Genomic DNA, 17,209 nt, shown 5'->3' with positions numbered 1-17,209 from the left:
AGTGGTGACTCTGTATAGTGTTTTGCTGAAGTAGTTTACTCTTTAAAATCCTCCCTCTGCATTTGATTCTATACATGAATAGTTCCTTTGCAGATCTGAAGCTGTTTATAAGAGAGCAGTTTATTCATGGATGCAATTAGAACACTTGTCTGACTCATTACTAGAGTTAATGCTAAATCAAAGAAATATTCAGTATGTTCCTATAATTATTCTTGATGATTTACTGGATTGTTTTCAGCTTGGCTCTGGTGTCTGTTTTATTTTGCTGATATTATAGAGTTGTGGAACGGTTTGGGTTGGAAGGGACCTTAAACCCCATCCAGTTTCAAGCCCCCTGCCATGGGCAGGGACACCTCCCACTGGATCTTGCTGCTCCAAGCCCCATCCAACCTGGCCTGCATAATCTATAATGGTCAATGTAGGTAGGAAATGTCCATGAATTCACGTGGTTGACAAGACAGATGATGTGAGCTGGGGCTAAGCAGGGAAGGTAAGGGCTTTGTTCTTCTCTCGCGACATCGTACTGGATGTTTTCTGGCTCTCCTTTAGAATCTGAACTGTGATCCTGGCACTGTAGAATGGCTGTTCTGACTCTCCAGGTCTTACACAGGGATTCTTCAGTGCATGTTGCACTGTGCACCTCCCTTCACTAAAGGTGCACATTAAGCGTTTGGCTTGGATCAAAGTGGAATCTGCTGAGGATGGTGGATTTGATAGAATGTTGTTTGCGGTGTACATAATAGATTTTCTTGAACAAGGAAGAGGAGGGAAGGGCTTTTCTGAAGGGATTTCAGGGCTTTTGCTTATGCAATCAAAGTAGTGCTTTTAGACAGGTGGGGGAATGTGTACAGGGGCTTCGTGCAGGGAAAGGTCAGAAGGTGCAGAAGCTGGGAGAAAACACAGGCTCTGTTCTTCTGGACTGCGAGAAACTGTTCTGCAGTTTGGAGGTGGGTTCATAAGGTGCCATGCTGGGTTTGTGTAAGAATGCCTGCACATCAGATCTCTGCTTTCACAAGTCATTTGCTGACAAAGCACAGCAGTTTTCCAAAGGTCTAGAAATCTTGACATCTGTGTTTGCAGTGTGACTATACCCTGTAAAAGCTGCCGGAGCAAAACAAAACTGTGTGGATTGGCATTGCTGCTGCCCAGCTGAATCTAGGGCCACTGCAATAGAGAGAACAGCCAACACACAAGGAAGGCGGCTGGATACTCAGCCACTGCTTACAGAGCAATTCTGTGAGTTTAGGAGTCACTTAATGAAAAAGCAGAGCAGCAGTTAATACCAACAGTTGTTCCATGCATTTGTGTGTGTGCCAACCTCTTCATCCTGTCCTGGGTAGGAGTACCAGAGTGTCTCTTGCTTTGCCTTTTGCCCAAAGTGTGGAGACAGCCCATCTTCGGTAGCAGCAAGATGAGGGCTGAAATGAGTTTTTATTCCTTGCAGTCTATAAAAGGGACAGGATCCAAGGTCATTTTAGCCTTGGACCAGTGTATTACCAGTAGGTTACAAGTAGAGAGGGGTGGTACAGTTTCTCTTGAGTCATACACACATTAGATTCGGAACTCATTCTTATCTATGCAGATTCATCTTTATTTGAAGGGATGTGCTATTTATTATGTGCCTACCAGCAGCGTAGAGCTATAGCTAAGGTTTGAAGAGCATCAGTTCTTGCTTGCTTGTTTCTTTGATGTAAAGAGCACTTCTGCAAAGCAGTTCCTTGTTCTGCTGTGGAGCAAAGACAGTCAGTGCTCATCATGCTTTGAGTCTTTAATGTTGAGAATGCTTGAATGATAGGACTTGGCAGGCCACAGGTATTTATCTTCACCGCACATGAGGGAGGGCAGATTCTGCAGGCTGTGACTTATTCATGTGTTGAGCTGCAGCATCTAATTAAAAAAAACCACAAGCTTTCAGAAGATTTACTGTAAAGTTCTCATTTTTAGGAGAATGCAGGCTCTTTCCTTTAAGCAGGATGTGAAGCTATCATACCTTCATGTACCTGGTCAACCAGGCTCTCCCTTTTACACTGTTCACTGCCCTGTCTGCTAAATATCACTGAGCCCTTAGAGAGGCAGGAGATCTGAATGCAGCTTAAGACAGCATCTGGCTTGACATGGATTTTCAGTGTTAAGGTGATGTGCTGCCAGGTTGCAGAGGAACAATTCCAGTTGCTGTTGGAAATAGAAAGGTCACAGGAGGCTGTTGCTGAGATTTTTTGCTTTGATTTTTTTTTTTTTCTCCACAAGCTGCAAGTCTGGTTATTGCAGGCTTTGAAATGAAGTGCTTCATTGTACAAAGATTTGACAAGTACACAATTCCTGGATGAAAAGCACAAAAGAGAGGCTGTGCTCAGCTAGCCCAAGCTGTATAGCAAAACAGTTCTCTCCTTCCAGTTTCCTGTGGGGATGGTACCCTACTCTATGAGCTGCCTTCCTTCTATCTGCTAAGCAGGGCTACTGTTCATCAAACAACTCATCTGGGTCCACAGCCAGTTCTGGCTCTCTGGAGTCCTGGCTTTCCTGCCTTGTCATGCACACCATGCAAAGGTTTGTGTTTCTACTGGACAGGACGGGTGTCCAGTACACTCATGCTCCTTACAGTCCTATATTTCTGTCTGGTCACAATCCATACAGCAAACAGATTCCTGGATGCTCTGGCTTTATTGGCTAATAAAGTCTAAGACTGCATCTGTTTGGACATCTCCCTGGAAACATCTAAATTCTCTTCCCTTTGAACCAAAAATGTCCAGAAATACTAATGCTGCATCATTCCCAAAAGGTTTACACACACATCTTGCAGATGTGGATGGTGTAGTCACCTGTGTTTGCATGTATGTGCAAAGTTTTTCGAAGCTAGCTGGTGAAGACCTGTCTGCTGCAAACAGAGGCTCCCACCAGCAGTGCCCTGTCCCAACACTGGGGAGCATTGTCCTTGCTTGAGGTGGGTGGAGGCTGTGGGTGGTTTATCCCTGGGCTCTGTACTAGCAGCGGGTTGAAGATGGGGAGGTGTGATAATGAACTTATAGCAGCTGATGGGCATCAGGCAGGACTATGCTGTAATGGGTTGGTGTTAGGTTAGGGAGCTGGACATGCACCAGGTTTTACCGAGTGGAAAACCCTCATGAGCTGAGTGGTGAGCCAACAATGGAAAAGTCATCAGTATGTGGCTGTGTCCTGCTAAGGAATCCTGCTGAAATGTGGTTTTTAAGTGAGATAACAGCACCATTTCAGCTCAAGCTGCTGTTCGTGCACAGCACTGTCCTGTACACTTGCTGTTAAATTTGGATCAGGCTCCTTTGCATACCATGGGGTTGCTGACAATGTTAGCAGTATTAAGGTCTTACTTAGCTCTTCATAGAATCAGAGAATGCTTTGAGTTGGAAGGAACCTTTACAGATCATCCACTCCGACTCCTCTGCAGAAGCAGGGACCTCTTCAACTCAATCAGGTTTCTCAAAGCCCCGTCCAACCTGACCTTGAACGTTTCCAGGGATGGGGCTTCCACTACCTCCCTGTGCAACCTGTGCCAGTGCCTCACCACCCTCACAATAAATTCTTTCCTTATATCCAGTCTAAATCAAACCTACCAGCCAAGACAGGCTATGGTAGCCCATTTGGGAGAGAGGTGCAGGACAGGGGGAAACCCTGCAGTAAGCCCAAGCTTTCTCCAGAGCTGCTGCTGAGGTGCTTCTCAAGCATTTGCCAGGCAAGATTTGACAAAGGTCAGACTGATCCAATGTAAATGCAGTGAATTAGGGCAGCTATTTATACTACCCCTGGTGGGATGCTGGGTCAAGCATTTCCTACGAGCACTTAATTCCTTTGTTCATTTACTCCTATTTATAAGAACGTCTCCAGAAACTTTCTTAAGAGATGTGCAAAGGCTTCCACCTTTGCTTGCACCCTCACACGTTACTATCTTAGAGGACTTTTTAGTTCACTGAGGCTGTTTCTTAAATAATCTCTTAGGGAAAATCATCAGTGCTGGCAGGAGAAATGTCCCAAACCTGTTTGGGCTTAGATAGAGATCAAAAGCTTGGTGCCCAAACCTTCATCAACCAAGCACTGACAGGCTGTCCCTGGGGCTAGAACTGAATGCGTGTGAGGGGAACCTGCCAAGAATGTTCTATAACCTGTTCCTCATCTTGTGATTATTTGTCATGGCAGGGAACTAGAACCTTTCCTTGGACTTGAGGTCTTGAGCACTCAGGGAACTCGAGAGTCTGATGGTTTTCTTGTCCTTTTATTCAAAGCATCACATCTGACCTTGTCTCCTTGATACTGGTCTGGGGAACTAAGTTCTGATGTCCCGTGCACCAGAGCCTATTGGGATGCCCTTTTGCCTCACCAGGCTTTTACTGTAGATTAGCAGATAAAGGAAACAGGTTCTTCCTTGTCCCAGGAAGAAAACTCAGTGCTCAGTCCCTATAAAGGATGCAGGCTTTAGATTATTCAGTGTCTCATAGTTCTGTGTCCCTGCTCCTGTAGGGAGGTTTGACTGGATGACCTGCAAATGTCCCTTCCAACCTGAAGCATTCTATGATTCCTTTAGAACTGCTGAGCACAGAAATATTATTGTTAATTATTTTAATGATTTTTTGAAATTTTTGTATGCTCAGTGACCTGTAGAGAGGTTTGTGTGGCATGTCCTGCAGTTCATACTCCTCTTGAGAGTTGCACAGGAGGGGGAAAGAGCCTAAATTGTCTCTACCCTTCGCCAAGCAACCAGACATGCATCTGTGTGAGTGTGTGCTGGCAATACTAATCAAAGAACCGTTGGCAGACCCTGGCCAGCAAACTCTGTTTTACAGTAGCAGCTCATTATTTTGCTGATCACTATGCAGTTTTCTAAAAACCACTGACCCTTTCTTAATCTTAATTTGACTCTGGCAACCAGACCACAGGGGCTGCTGTTTCCCCTGCCCAGACCCCATAGCATGTGTAATGCTTTCTACTGGAGTGCAGCGATAAGAGGAGGGGGAAAGTTAGAAGCTGAAAGAAGGGAGATTAAGATGAGATCTTAAGAACAAATGTTTTGCTGTGAGGGTGGGGAGGCCCTGGCCCAGGTTGCCCAGAGCAGGGGTGGCTGCCCCATCCCTGGAGGGGTTCAAGGCCAGGTTGGATGGGGCTTGGAGCCCCTGATCCAGTGGGAGGTGTCCCTGCCCATGGCAGGGGGTGGGACTGGGTGGTCTTTGGGGTCCCTTACAACCCAAACCACTCTACATGAACTGTCTATAACTGATCCTCTAAAAGAACGATGCACAGATTAGTTGGACCTAGAGCTCGTTGCTGGAAGCAACTGGGAGATGGGGACCACTGGATCAGAGGGGAACGTGCCTGATGAGATGCTGGGCACCTGGCTATTGCAGACCATGGCATGGTGTAGAGGTGAAGGAAAATGTAGCACAGGTTGGTTCAACAGCCTGCAGCATCAACAGAGCCATACGTGAACCCTTGCCAAACTGGAGGGTAACGCTGACAGCAGAGACTGTGCCCCTGCTCCTCTCATCCCAGAGCACTGCAGCGGCGTTACAGCAGGGCCAGGAGGACTGGGTTGCACCTTGTGCTTCAAGCTCAGTCCTGCTACTTGCATTTGGGCAAGATTTCCCTTGGAAAGGCTCCTGGAGGTGTATTGCAGAGAGGGCTTGAATCTACCCTACCCTACTGCTGATTGTCATAAATTATCTGTGCAAGACCTAACTACCAGGCAGCAGGAGCCACTCTTCAGTCTCAGTTACAATTTCAAAGCAGTCTGCCAGGCTTGTTCCACCACCTCATATTAACAAGCTGACTCAAAAAGAAGGAAGAGATTTCATCAGTGCCTTTCGCATATCATTATCTCTCCTATCTGACTGCCTTTGTGCCTCCCCTTCCCACTGTTGTGTGGAGATAAATCAAGGTCCATGAATATATTCCTGCAGCACAGGCAAGAGCACGGAGATTCAGGGAGGAGGTTCAGCTTGCAAAGCCTCCTTGGGCTAGGGAGGTAGTAAATATAAGCATGTTTAATCACTTGCATTAATATTCAGGCCATGAAGTCATCAGTGTTTGTATTTATTCATTTATAGAAATGGAACAAGCTTTGCAGAGCGCTGCTGCTGACAGCAGGGACACCTCCCACTGGATCAGGGGCTCCAAGCCCCGTCCAGCCTGGCCTGGAACCCCTCCAGGGATGGGGCAGCCACCCCTGCTCTGGGCAACCTGGGCCAGGGCCTCCCCACCCTCACAGGAAAACGTTTCTTCCTAATGTCTAATCCATATCTTCCCCCTTCCAATTTAAAGCCAATTCCCCCTCATCCTCTCACTCCATGCCTTTGTATATTGCCCCTCCCCAGCTTTCCTGGAGCCTCTTCCAGTCCTGGAAGCTGCTGTAAGGTCTCCCTGGAGCCTTCTCTTCTCCAGGCTGAACAACCCCAACTCTCTCAGCCTGGCCTCATAGCGGAGGGGCTCCACCCCTCAGATCACCTGCATGGCCTCCTCTGGACCCATTCCAACAGTTCCACATCATCCTTATGTTGGGGATCACAACACCTTCTGGGAGCCGTGGCTGTCAGCAATGTTTGCAGAATCATCTCCCTGCAGCAAAGCTGGGGCGGCAGCCCCGCTGTTCCTGTGGGTGCGGCTGGGTCTGTGTCTCTTTGCTTGTCGTTTCCCTGGGTGGAAAGTGCTCAGCAATCAAACTGCCCATGAAATGAATTGTTAGAGTTGAAATCTCAGCAATGCCCATCTCTGCCTGCAGAGATTTCCTACTGCTAGAGTGGAATAGAAATGTTTTCTTTCTGAAAGAGAATTTGGCATTTTTAATGTAAATGTCAAATTAGTGCTGGCTAATTAGAGATCTTAACCCCAGAATTAAGTCCTAGGATAGGCTGGGTGGAAAGGTAAAAACCCAGCTTGAGAAACTGCCTAATGAGCAAACATTAACAATCAGGCACAAACCTAGAGGAGGCAGAGGGCAGTGGGAGAGTGCTTGATAATCTCACAGATAAATATATGGGTAGGCACATTAATATGTAGGTAAACAGTGCTGTGTTCAGTATACTCAGTAATTATCTCAGAGATCAGAATTCTCTTTGATTCAGCTCTCATCCAAGCTGCTGTATAAAACCAATCCACATGTAATTCCCGAGTGTCGGACCCAATACCACATCTCTGGGGTTACAGGCAGCCATTAGAGGTTGTGCTCTCTGCTTACTAGGTCAGGCACACGGGTGCTTGCATAGTTGAGAAACATCCATGCTGCCAGTGAGCATCACGGGCACCAGAAAAGGCACCAGCTCTTCTTATCCCTAGGGATTTCAAACAGGCTGCTTCATGTAGACTGAAGACTTGCATGGGGACTTGGTGGTGTTTAACATCTTTGTCACAGACGTGGACAGTGGGATTCAAGGTCTCCTCAACAAGTTTGCCAATGACACCAAGCTGCATGGTGCGGTCAACACGTTGGAGGGAAGGGGTGGCATCCAGAGGGACCTGGACAGGCTGGAGGGGTGTAACCATGTAAACCTCAGCAAGTTCAACGAGGCTAAAGGCAAGGTCCTGCACCTTGGTCGGGGAGAATGTATTGGGAGCAGCCCTGAGGAGAAGGACTTGGGATGCTGGGAGATGAGAAGCCCAACAGGAGTCAGCAATGTGCACTTTGCAGCCCAGGAAGCCATCTGCATCGTGGGCTGCATCCAAAGCAGTGGGACCAGCAGGGCAAGGGAGGGGAGTCTGCCTCTCTATTCTGCTCTCATGAGACCCCACCTGGAGGTGTGGAGGGATTCTTTGTCAGGGCATGAAGAGACAGGACAAGGGGGAATGGTTTTCAGCTAAAAGAGGGGAGACTGAGGTGAGATCTTAGGAAGAAATGTTCAAATGTTCTCCTGTGAGGGTGGGGAGGCCCTGGCCCAGGGTGCCCAGAGCAGGGGTGGCTGCCCCATCCCTGGAGGGGTTCCAGGCCAGGCTGGATGGGGCTTGGAGCCCCTGATCCAGTGGGAGGTGTCTGTGCCCATGGCAGAGGGTGAAACTGGATGGGCTTTATGATTCTTCAGACTGGCAATGCGCTGAGCCTACTCACACCTGTGTAACTTCTGTGTGGTCTTTTCCCAGAGGGCGAGACTGCCTCTGACAGGACTCGGCCATACAAATCACACCAACAGCAAAATTACCTCCTTCTTCTGTGTCTATGCTCAAAGCTCCCACATTAACACTTCCAACGCATATCAATTTCAGTGCTGGAGAATTTGTGGGTGAGGCCACATATGGGCTTTGAAGCTGGAGAAAACAGGCATGAGAGGAGCTGGCTCCTAAAGGAAAAGACATGCTAACAGGGGATTGGATTGTCAGAGATTATTCTCTCCTGTTACTTGTAGAAATATGTAGTAGAGGCAAGGATTGTTGTGATTATCCATTTCTCACTTGTGAGCTCACAGGCAGCTGAGCATGAAGCACGTCTGTGTTCTGTGCTGGATCATTTATTTTCCTGTCTCCGTGTTGATTCTTTCAAATACGGTGGGAATTCAACATTTCCAGTCTATTTACCCTTTCTAGGAGCACTGTATATCTAACTGTTAAACAGCAGAAGTAGTCAATTTGTACACAACCGGATAATGCCCTATCCAAAGGAAATCAGATCATTCAGCCAAGGAGCAAAGGGCAGAGCTGAAACATGACGATTCCTGACGTTCTGTGATTCTATTGTGAACGATGGACGGATTCTATTGTGAACGCTGGGTGGAAGCGTGGATCTGCTGGAGGGTCGGGAGGCTCCAAAGGGATCTGAACAGGCTGGACCGCTGGGCGGAGACCAATGGCATGAGGTTTAACAAGGCCAAATGCCGGGTCCTGCACTTGGGGCACAACAACCCTGAGCAGCTACAGACCTGGAGAAGTCTGGCTGGAAAGCTGCCTGGAGGAGAGGGACCTGGGGGTTTTGGGTGACAGCGACTGAACATGAGCCAGCAGTGGCCCAGGTGGCCAAGAAGGCCAATGGCATCTTGGCTTGGATCAGAAATGGCGTGGCCAGCAGGTCCAGGGAGGTTATTCTCCCTCTGGACTCGGCACTGGTGAGACCGCTCCTCGAATCCTGGGGTCAGTTCTGGGCCCCTCACCACAAGAAGGATGTTGAGGCTCTGGAGTGAGTCCAGAGAAGAGCAACAAAGCTGATGAGGGGGCTGGAGAACAAGAGGAGTGGCTGAGAGAGCTGGGGTTGTTTAGCCTGGAGAAGAGGAGGCTGAGGGGAGACCTCATTGCTCTCTCCAACTCCCTGAGAGGAGGTTGTGGAGAGGAGGGAGCTGGTCTCTTCTCCCAAGGGACAGGGGACAGGACAAGAGGGAATGGCCTCAAGCTCCACCAGGGGAGGTTCAGGCTGAACATTAGGAAAAAATTTTTCATGGAAAGGGTCATTGGGCACTGGCAGAGGCTGCCCAGGGAGGGGGTTGAGTCACCTTCCCTGGAGGGGTTTAAGGGACGGATGGACGAGGTGCCGAGGGACATGGGTTAGTGTTTGATAGGAATGATAGGACTTGATGATCAGGTGGGTCTTTTCCAACGTGGTGATTCTATGATTCTATGAAAAGTGCATGAGTGCTCTAAAAAATGTGGAATGCACAGTAGAGGTAGAGCAACAACTGTGAATGCCAAGCACACCAAACAGGAAAGATCGAGGCCCTATTACTTCTAACTGGAGACCACACAGTTCCAAAGAAGTAACTATAATGTACTTCTAGGAAATCTATGTGCTTTGCCATGCAAAAAATTGAAAAGCTGTCAGTTGACCTAACAAGACTGTAATTTGCACAGATATTGCAATAACTCGTCTAATAAAAGCAATGTTACAGTAATGCAGATCTCCAGAAATGTATGGGCATCCGCTTGTACTGCCACTACTGAAAATTGCAGTATTAAATTACAGAATTTAGAGGTTACAAGGTCATATCAGAGCAATAGATATTAGGCTGATGATATTGTAGCAAATGATCTCATTTCATTCCTGGAAGGGTGGAGGTCTAAACAATCCGGAAGTGGATATAAACTTTACAAAAGACACTGAAGGCAAATGCATTCTTGTACCAAAAGAACAGTGTGTCTAAAACCCAAGATCTGCAATTAAGAGATTTGTGTGTGATGTCAGAGGGAAAACTTCCATTTGATGTTCATTTCTAGACCCCTGTGGCGATAGAGCTTGAGAGCCAGCATCATAAGGAAAGCAGAAAGCTGCTTGATTCATCTCGAGCCAGTCTCACCAGCCAGTAAGAGCCCTGCTGATGCCCTATCTGCAGGAGCCTCTAGGATCATCCTGGGCATGTAGGAAGGAGCAGAATTTTTGGACCACCACAGGTGACAGTTTTGAATAGCAACATGTTGTTTATATGAGACCAAAGCTTATTCCAGCACAGCTGTGCACGACTATGAGGAAGCACTGTGCAGCCCTTCCCTTTCACACGATGGCATCCTTCTTGGCAAGCCCACCTGGGAATTACAGCTAATAGCCAGCAGCTGCACTGGACCCTGCCTGGTTCAAAACCCCTGGCTGACCACAGAGAACTGTCCTATCACTCAGTCCATTTCAAATTATGAGCAGCAAACCGTGATGGATTTCCTTTTCAGATGGTCCATTTGAAGAGTTTTTAATGCATTTCACTTCACTGTCAGAAAGCAAAAAGAGATTTTCTAGTCAAATAGCTGTTAGGTGCGCTGCACATCCCAGCAGTCCTACTGTAGCCCCTCCTTCTGATGTAGCAGGACCCTAACTTCAAGGGCAAATCTGGGAAGACTTTATGCCCATATTGCTGTTCATGAGCTTGAAAGTAAATTGCAGCAGAAGAAATGAACTCTTTGGATGCTTTTGATTTCTTTTTATTTGATCATCCATCCTATTTCCTTTCCCCTTGGGTCCTCTGACTGTTAATCTTACAGGTCATGGAACTTTATTAAAATAAAACACTGGGAAGATGCTATTAATGATTAATAAAGGCTTTATATATTTCTTTTCAATAATTTAAGTTCATTATGGTCAATGCTATTACACCGAATACCAGATTAATTAGTGAAGATGGGATTGCTGACAGAAAATGGTCACTGTAACGTTATCCTGCCTTGGAAGGTGCCCGTTAATTAACACTTAAAAACCAACTTGGAATCATAGTAGAGTTTTATTATAGCTCTTGCCATTCTCACGGAGACAGATTATCTCTCTCTCATCAGCAACGTTACTGGAAGGGCTGTTGAAGAGCAGATGATCCAGTGCTACCTGCACACAGGCGTGTCATCAGCGCTAGCAGGAAGGGTCCGAAGCCCATCTGAGCCCCGTCCCATCTCCTGGCAGCATCCCCCTACGTGGAGCTCCAGTGACTGCTTGTTGCTGGGTGCAACAGTCCCTTGCTGGGTGGCAGTTGGGCTGCAGTCAAGCAGAAGAGGATCTCGCCACCCTCGGCACCACTGAGGCAGGGTTTAGATAACTCAAGGAACCTTTATCTCATGCTGGTTTTCTTTGACTTAAATCACCATTTTCCATCAGAAGTAAAGATCTCCTGAGGATCCTCCTTTGAAGAAAGCTTGGAGTCCTTATGAAGCTCACAGCAGGCTTGTTCTGACTCTTGGTGATGGACTTCACAGTTGGAAGAGGTCTCAGAGGGCTTCCAGAGTAATGAGGCCTTATTGAAGCAAACCTTGACATCACGTTTACACCCATCCAGCATAACCAGCGAGAACTGGGGTTTTTTTTCCCCTCTGCTTTTCCTCTGATTTCCACTGGAGACATCATTTACATGGATTTTGTGGACAAACATAAATCCTGTAGGATTAATTGACCATTGCACTGGGTGCACAGACAGCAAATGAATCTTGAGTGCGTGTGGCAGCCCAAGAGCTGCTCTGACATTAAAATTCACATTCTAGACAAGAGCCAGAAAAATGTTGCTGTGAAAGAAACTCTCAAGCAAGTGGGGCCCTGCAGATAAAACCCATCACTAACGTGGAATGTGATTATTCACGGACTGTGCTTAACCTTGACCTCAAAGAACATGTTACATTTATAATATTTTTTTCAGCAAGCATCCAGAACTATTAGAAACAGGTAACGTCTTTTAATGAGCCCTGGTTGTTGAATCAGTGTCTTTATAATATCACCTTTTCCAGTGATGGAAACAGTGAAATCTCACAGGAGAAAAATATTTCTGGTGTGTTACAGTCCTAAATGATTTTTAGAGCTGCATTTTAGGTATTCTTGCCAGATAATGGCAGATACTGATCTGTTAAGATAGATCAGAACTAAAGAAGGCTTCGAGGACTGAAAGGGGCTCCGGGAAAGCTGGAGAGGGGCTTTTCATTAGGGAGTGCAGGGGTGGGATGAGGGGGAATGGTTTTGAGCTGCAAGAGGGGAGATTGAGATGAGATCTTAGGAAGAAATGTTTCCCTGTGAGGGTGAGGAGGCCCTGGCCCAGGCTGCCCAGAGCAGGGGTGGCTGCCCCATCCCTGGAGGGGTTCAAGGCCAGGTTGGATGGGGCTTGGAGCCCCTGATCCAGTGGGAGGTGTCTGTGCCCATGGCAGGGGGTGGAACTGGATGGGCTTTGAGGTCCCTTCCTACTGATGGGAGTTCCAAGTTTGCTTCACTGGATGGGACTGCCGATGTATTTATACTATCGCTAAACATTGGCAACTGGAGGCTTAAACCTAAAGATTAATTGAGACACTTCTTTTCTGGACTGCAAGGAAATGGTATTTCTTTTAGAATTTTCCTCCAAAAGGATTCAGTAATTCGCTAAAGGTATGATGTTCCTGCCATTTGTTACCATTTTCCAGTAGTATCTTCCCTGATGACTCATGTGCTGTGTCTTTATAATCTGATAATAGTTTTCAATTTCCACGTTGTGTCAGATTTAATTGTATCTCTGGTGTTTAATCCAGTGATTTAAGTATTTGTCTTTGGAATCTCTATTTTCATTATTATTTAGAGGCAGATTTAGATGTACAGTGTGTATCATAGATCTTTAATATTGAAGGAAATACCTATTATTTTTTATTTGGATCTTCCTAATAATCAATTGGGCTGTGGATGTCAGCCAGAATTATGGTTTTCTCCTTACTGTATCATCTGACATGCTATTAAAGAGGTTTGGTGGGTTGGTGTCAGGAATACACAATGTCCATATGACCTTTTATTTACTAGTCCAAACTGGATGGATCAAACTCCCTCTTTGTTGATTGTCCATTAATATCTTGCTGGTTTTTCTGTAAGATAAAAATAGTTTTGTGCTACTCTGAACCAGTCCCTCAGGGATTCTGGTAAAAGAAAGATACTTTGAGAGCCTGAGCGCAGCAAAGATCCTCCTGGGAAAGGGCTTGCGGATGTGGTGCATGTGTTGATGCAGAAGCCTTATAGGCAGAACTACAGATGAGGTGCCCGGTTTCCATTGCTTTTTAGTGGACAGATAGGCTGCTGCCTTTGGGCATTCCTCAAATAATACTCTATTTTAGACAGAAAACTCAAGATTGAGCCCAGAGTTGCCCAGAATTTGGATAATGATAAAATGATTGAATAGAATCATATAATAGTTTGGGTTGGAAGGGACCTCAAAGCCCACCCAGTTCCAACCTCTGCCATGGGCAGGGACACCTCCCACTGGATCAGGGGCTCCAAGCACCATCCACCCTGGCCTTGAACCCCGCCAGGGATGGGGCAGCCACCCCTGCTCTGGGCAACCTGGGCCAGTGTCTCACCACTCCCACAATGAAGATATTCCTCCTTATGTCTAGTCTTAATCTGCCCCTCTCCAGTTTATACCCATTCCCCCTTGTCCTATCACTTCAAGCCTTTATGAACAGTCCCTCCCCAGCTTTCTTGTAGCCCCTTCAGGTACTGGAAGGCCACTTTGAAGTCTCCTCAGAGCCTTCTCTTCTCCAGGCTGAACAAGCCCAACTCTCAGCCTGCCAATGATGATCCAAATTATTTGTAAAGCCATAGCAACCCTGTTGTTTTAGTTTCTAAGAAAATCAGTATCACTTGATTTTGCAGTTAGAATGTCTTGCAGCTGCTCTGACTTATCAATACATGGGGAACTCTTAATGTGTCCTTTTAATACTTCCGAGCCTTTGTGGGAAGAGGTGGTTGGTAAAGGGAACTTCAGAAATGTTATGTTAACAGAGAGGGTCAGAGTTAGGTAAAATAGCACCTTAATGTTTGAATGAAGCTCCAGGTTTCTTAGTTTGAGGAGGTTTAGGAGCTTCTCTTTTTAGAAGAAAAAAAACCCTTTTTTTTGACATTCCCTATTTTCAGTCTTTCTAGGAAGTAGAAATCCTATGGAAATGGGCAGATGTGTTTTTCTTGTGACCTTGCCAGCTTCTGAATCCAATAGGAAGCTTATATAGGTGATGGGCTGCTTTGTCATCTTTTTTTGGGGTCTCTGCATCCCCAGTAGAGCCAAAATAAGCAGAATGCAGTTAGGATTAAAGGGAAACCTATTTGGGCAGGCTATCAGGGCCCTTCTGATTTCCGATTAGAATTGAGATATCAACAGTAGTGGACTGACAAAAGGAAAATAAGGGCTAGAGGTTTCCTGTTTGTATCGCCTGCTGCAGTTTGTGTTCTGGGTCAGTGTCTGGGGAGCAGCTCTGCTGCTTTGTCATCCCCTGCCACTGATGCACCAACAGCTTGTCCTAATCAACCCGCTTCTAGCGTGTATGAGGAGCTCCTGTGTTGTGTAAGGGGTATAAATCCAAGAAACCCTGCACAAATGCAGAGAGAAAAGCCCTCTTTCCCTGTTGGGGGCAGGCACGGTGTTGGGAAACTGCTTGGCAGTGTGTCTCCCTTTCCTGGGTGATGTTAAGGGTAGAGCAAGAATCCTGATTTCTACATGTTAATTAGCTATGGCAGCCTGGGCTTAGGGGCTGCAGACAATGGTGCTGTTGTGAATGAATCCAGCACACACAAATGTGCTTTTCTCAGCGTGTGAGATAACTTTGCAGCCTTTGCTCATCAGCAGCCAAATGTCCCTCTCAGGCTGTTATCATCGGCTTTAGCGGGTGCACTCTACTCCCTGTGCAGGAGGGACTAAAGCAGCTCTGCCTGCCAGCTTTCTCACATCAGGATCCCCACAGGCTCAAGAATTAACTATTTATATACCTGCCAGTCTCACACCATGAGGTGACAGAAACAACACACAGCGTCTGGTAAAAGTGCTTAAGTGAGGTGTCCTTAGGGTAAGCCACAGCCTTGGGGCTTCCAAGTCTGCACAGCTGGGGCAGGAGGAGCAGTGCCACCCGAATGCTTGGCCATGCTCTAAAGAACAGCTGTGGATATCCAAGTGGAGCTCAGATTTCCCAGACAAGCACACCACTGATCAGGCTAAAATTCACCCACTTCAGTCTGGCTTACCTGTGTCTGCTGGAGTCTGGGCATGCACACAGAGGGCTCAGGAGCAAGAAATCCCAATGTGTTGTGCTAGATGGGGGGCAGCTGACTCTGGGGACAAAGTTTCTTATCCTGGCTCTGCCATACACATGCTTGTGCTCTGAAAAGCTGAGTCCAGAGCTTTCACAGTGCCTTTTGGCAGCTGCCCTCACCTTTCTTTCTCTTCTCTCACAGCTTCCAGTGCACATATTGCTGAGAATTCTTGGGCTGTAGTAGCCTCCTCTGGGTTTGTCAGTTGTAGCCTCCTGCCCCTCCACATCTCTCAGCTGGGATTGTGTCAGGTTATTCCCCCTAAGGCAGGCATGAGGAAAGCCCTGGTCCCACATTAAGATGTTCCCAACAGCACACAGCAAATGCCCTAAGTGTTTAGAAAGATGCTGGCTACAGAGCAGAGGCAGGACATGCACTGACCCAGCTGGACAGCAATGCTCCATCCTCCTGGAAACATCTTCTTAAAGGTCAGCACCCCAAAATACCTTCAGCTGTCCTGGATTCTGTACCTGGGCCACAAGCAGCAGGCAAAATGCTCGTGTGCCTGCAAGAAAGGAGCCTGCTGATGGATACTGAGGATATAAGGGCATCTCTACTTCACTCTGCCTGAGGATCCAGCTCAGATACTTAATGATAAACGGTCTTGGAGACTGTTTCATTTGCTTGAGTCTCTTGAGAGGTTTTGGTTGCCATTAATTTTGACTGGTTCTTCCAGAGCTGCTGCTGGGATGTGCATCTTTACACAGCCACAATCCCTCCCCGCGGGCTGTCTGAGCGGCAAGAGCCTGAGAAATTCAGTGCACAAAGAGAAAATTGGCAGCAGCAGCAAGGGCAGCACGGCAGTGGCCACAGCAGAGCTAACAGCCACTGGGGACCGAGTTATCTTTCCACACCAGTGACCCAAGAAAACGGGACAGCATTGCAGGGAATCAAGCTTGTCTGCAGCTGAGGACCAGCTTTGCACAAACAGCAGCACAGCACCAGCAGCAGCAGCATCTCCTCCTGAAGCGAGAGAGGGGAGGGGGATGCGGATGCTGCCGCAGCCCCTGGCTAGGGACAGGGAGCAGCGGGTGCCTGACACTTCAATCCTGCTGCCTCTCAGCTCACAGGGTAGGCAAACGGGGTATTCCCTCTCCTGCTGAATTCTCCGTTTGGTCTGTTACATGCCTCAGCCACCGCCCCTCCTGCTTATCTCTGCTCTGGTTAAACAGCCTGACACCTGGAGTGTGTCTGCAGGCTTTGCTGGTTTTCTTGCATGTCTTCAGCCCTCCCTTTGCAGGAGTTGAGGTGAACAGGCACCCAGCTGACATCCCAGTGAGATTTAGAGCCACCTCCTGCAGCAACAGCCCTTTCCTTCACGTACCTATACTCAGGTTTGACAACTGCTACGCACTGCTGGGGAGCTCACTATAGGGTGAGCTAACAAGTTAATACAGAGCCACTGGGAGTTTAATCAGTGGATCAGCAACTGTACTTGTACGGAGTGACAAATTAAATTCAAACGCCTAAAAGATGCTGGATGATAGGAAAAAGAAAAAAATAAGGGAGATGTGCTTGCCAAATACTGCTGTCCTTACATGGGGAGAAAGAAGACACAGCGATTATATTACACAGGGATGATGAGAAAAAATGCACGCGAGTTAAGAGGACCTGGTAGTGACACACGTGAGCCACTGACTGCTATGGATCAAGCAGGGATGTGGGTTTGTTCACTAATGTTCGCAAAGGCTCTGGGGACCCTGCAGAGTAAAAGTATCGCGGCACTGCAGACTGTTCTTGGCATGATGCCTTGCTCACTTTCTTTCCCCTCAGACTGCAGATGGGCGT

Source organism: Phaenicophaeus curvirostris, chromosome 26 (assembly GCF_032191515.1).
Source record: "Phaenicophaeus curvirostris isolate KB17595 chromosome 26, BPBGC_Pcur_1.0, whole genome shotgun sequence".
Taxonomy (NCBI): Eukaryota; Metazoa; Chordata; class Aves; order Cuculiformes; family Cuculidae; genus Phaenicophaeus; species Phaenicophaeus curvirostris.
Note: the sequence above shows the minus strand (reverse complement) of the source record.